Raw genomic sequence first — 4,361 nt, 5'->3', positions numbered from 1 at the left:
TATCAATGTGCCAGCCATCACCGGTACCAATGTGATACGGCATCTTCGCTCATTGCCATCAGAAAACCTATCTGAGGAATGGACAGCAGCCGTAATTGCTACGTCACTGGCGTCGAACATGTGTAGAAATACTACAACCGTACGAAACAATGCCAATATCCGATGTAGTTCGAAAGTAAACACAGGATTCAGCCGCTGTTACTGAGCCGTATGAGAAGGCGTCAAGTCGAATTGGTGCATGCCCATGTGTTGTTCGCCTGTACAGCTAAGGAACCACTGCCGGAGTTCCTGTCCGATTGTCCGTATGTATAACCGGCTTCATATCGCGAAAATAAAATGCTACCGATTCTAATGCAATTTGCTTAGAAATTTGATCGGTAAGATGCCATAAGAACTGCATTTCAACTAATAAATTAGTAAAATGAATTGACTACAGCTTTATTGATCTATTTAAATGAAGTTCACCTATCCAAAATGACGGGCGATTCTTGGTATGATTTGGGTAACTAGTAAAGGATAATGAATTCCGAAAAGATTGTGTATTCTGCAGCTTTCTGGAAGCCTACCACTGTATAGTCGGATGTAATCCGCGTCGCTATGTCGTACCGTGACACAATCATTGTCGTAATGTCAATACATCAAGTATCATTATACAATAGGTCATGAACCTCAAGTCAATTAAAGCCGTTGTCGATCCCGGGTCGATTCTAAATATTGTTACTCATAGTATGATTGAATTGGTTTATTACATACTCTCAAAAATCATTCAAGCATCATTCATCATCATCATCATTGTTCTTGGTTATCTTACCAAGTTTCTTTTCCTAAAAATAATTAAACAATGAAACATTAGGCAAGAGTATTTGTATTGACGTATTATTCTGAGTTACACATGCATGCAAAAACAATTCTTCTGTCGCTCATATGTCTTAAATGTGAAACGTTGATCAAAATTCGTGGCACCGTCAGTTGAACAAGAGCTGTCTCCATCGGAAGACATATGCCCCCGGAAAAACGCTTTTTTTGAAACATAAACGCAGATTTCGAAACCTAAACGCGGGCCCGGAGTTCAAGGTCAAGATCAAAGTGGTAAAAAAATTGTGCTTATAGAAAGGCCTTGTCCATAAACACATGCATACCAAATATGAAGGTTACATCTGAAGGGACATAGATGCTATGAGCATTTTTCGAAACCTAAACGCAGTTTTTGAAACCTAAGCGCGGACCCTTTGCTCTAGGTCATAGTCAAAGGGGTCAAACTTCGTGTGCTTATGAAAAGGCCTTGTCCATAAACACATGCATACCAATATGAAGGTAACCTCTGAAGCGACATAGAAGTAATGAGCATTTTTCTAAACCTAAACGCAAAGTGTGACGGACAAACAGACGGACAGACAGACGGACAGACAGACGGACAGACGGAAGGACAGACGAACGGACAGTGCGATCACTAAATGTCATGCTTCAGCGGCATAACAATCTTTAGAACGTCTGCAAACTTTGCGACATCCTTCTCCAGCAATTCAACCGAGTTAGGGTCCCTTCTTACATCAACTACTAAATTTAAAAATCAATGATAAAATATTAGTTAAACAAACGACCATATGATGGGACTTGATGGTATGTTAAGGTTCATGTTATGTGTTAAAATGACCACACATAGAAAAAACGAAAAATATTAAAACGATCATTAATACCTAAAATAAATAAATGAAATTTACATATGGTTTCAATAATTACATATTTTTTCGATATATGTATACATTTTCCAAATAAAACACACTCACAAATCTTAGTAATGATGTCATAATTAGCAAAATTCTCCAATGTATGGCAAATTGTCAAATTCATTAAAAAACACACACATGAACGAAATAAAACCACCAATAGTAAAGGCCAGTTATATTTAAGGTAATACTACCATTGAATTGCGTAAATAAAGCCCCACAACGACATTATGCGTATTTCAAATGAACATATCTATCCCAAGAGTCGCTATTTTTAGTTTTTGGAAACAGTCTAAGTTTCCACTTGCATAGCATGCGATCAAGAGGAATTATGATGTTATAAAATATATTTCCTGAAAATATATAATTTTCAGATTATCTCAATAACAATGACACTTACATGAAATGCACTAATTCAATAGAATATTGATACATTTGAGTCTCCTCCCGATTTAATTTCATCTGTCGTCCATATTGGTCAGCAATTTGTATTTATCCGCATATACGAATTTGTTAAATATTGCTTAAATATGATATTTATTCGATTACATAACTTTCAATTACCTCATAAACAAACTATAAATATTTAAGAAAAAAATGGATTGGTAATAATGTGTAAAAGATCGAATTTCAAAAGAAATATTTTCCGAATAAACTACCGGCAAATTACGCCTAGCTGAACAAGTGACCATGACAAGACAAATGCATTTTTGAACGATGACAAGGTTTTTATAGAAAGGTAAGTGTTAACTTGGTTTTATATGTACGTGTGCCCAACATGTGTATTCATTGTGCCGATCCCACAAATAGTATTGCTAGATCGTAAATCGAAATAGTGTCCTGTCGACTTCTTTGAAACCGGATGTTTTTATGCCGCACAAATTTCGAGCAGGACATACACATGGTCATAATTTGTTTTAAGGTAGCCAATTAGTCGTCTTTCCCAGTCTTATATATATATAATATATATTATAGTATACAGACCATAAATTACTTTGCATGATAATTTATTTTAGCTTGATTGCGGAACAAGTTCTTACAACTTAGATTAATCGCTTTCAAGTCCGTTTCTTGGTCTCCTTGTTCTGATTGTGAGGGTATGGGTGAGGACAAACGACCCGACAGTAATCCTACGGTCGCAAGTCTGACGTCGTTACTACTGGGCCACACATGCCATAAATTATTCAGCTATAGTTTTACTTTCAATTGCTATTTAAATGGGAGAGAAATATGCAATACAAGACTTTACCTTGTGGGGTACTTTAAGAGTTGACTCCCTTAGTTCAGTCGGTATGGCTAGACTGGTGATCTCGAGGTTGGAGGTTTGATCCCCGGGGTCAGCCTCTAATATTTAAGGACAGTCTTTCAGATGAGACTTTAATATTTAGCAGGGATAAATGAAATGAAATAAGAATAGATATTTCGTACATGTTGTTGAATACTGTATGTTTTATTTGTGTAATAGTTCCGGGAAATCTTAAACTTTCTAGTGAAATAAATATATAAATATATTTAGGTGGTATTGCCATTATTATTGGAAAAAGAACTGATAAAATTGTGTTCATTGGTATAAGAAACAAGTACTGTTACATATGCTCACATGCTGAAAATAATCATCAAACAGTACCACATCACCAATACTTCAAGAACTGGAAATCCAATTCTCAAGCCATGTAAGCTGATATCATCCGTGAGGGATTCCGTGTGGCAGAGAAAATGCATGGGTTACGGTATATGTGGTTAGTTGGCGATGGTGATTATTCAGTGTATGCCAATATACATGAAGAAATTCCGGTTTTGTGAAGTCATGTTCAGAAATTAGAATGTTCTCATCAAGTTTGTAAGTGTCTTTGTTCCAATTTGGAAAAACTAGTGGAGGCTAATCCTCATTACAAAGGTAGGAACAATCTTACAAAAGCGTTTTGAATTCGATTAGTAAGTACTGCCAGATGTGCTATCATGATCCAAAAATGAAAATCTACATCATGCCTACATCAAGTAAGAAAAAGACATCCAAAACTCAGTTCACCACATTTTTGGAAACCGAAACAACTGTTCAGATTTCTGTGAAGCAAAATCCCCTTTACCTATAAACAAAACAACATCCTACCCTAATGATTCCACTGAACTAGATGAACCTTCTGACTTATGCATTCAAACGAATTTAATTTGGAAAGAAGGAACATCTTTTAAAGATCAGGAACTTTCAAGATATTCTTTAACACTTTCGTATTCAGATCTTAAATCAGATATGTTGAGTGACATTTCAGTTTTGCTAGACAGAGTTTCTAGTAAAAGTAAATCTCATCAATAATACAACAACTAATTTGGCTGAGTGTTGCATGCACATGCGCACCAAATTTGACGGAGGCAAAGTATACAACTTGAGTTATCGTGGGTCATTGCATACTAGGTGTTATGATGGATGTTTGAGAATGAATGTCGGACCACAGTGGTCTCCCACTGTTTGGAAACAGGTGACAGACTCCTAACAAGGATGCCACTTCATCAAACTCTACGAGAAAAGGGAAAAGCAATTGTCACTTTCTAATAAGTCTAAATCCTATCCACAAGCACAAGCTTATAGGTGGAAAAGGAAAGTGTCTGCTGCTGACGAGAGTACACCAAAGTCTG

This window comes from Dreissena polymorpha, chromosome 5, assembly GCF_020536995.1.
Source record: "Dreissena polymorpha isolate Duluth1 chromosome 5, UMN_Dpol_1.0, whole genome shotgun sequence".
Classification (NCBI taxonomy): Eukaryota; Metazoa; Mollusca; class Bivalvia; order Myida; family Dreissenidae; genus Dreissena; species Dreissena polymorpha.
The sequence above is the reverse complement of the archived record's forward strand: the minus strand, read 5'-3'. Positions refer to the sequence as shown.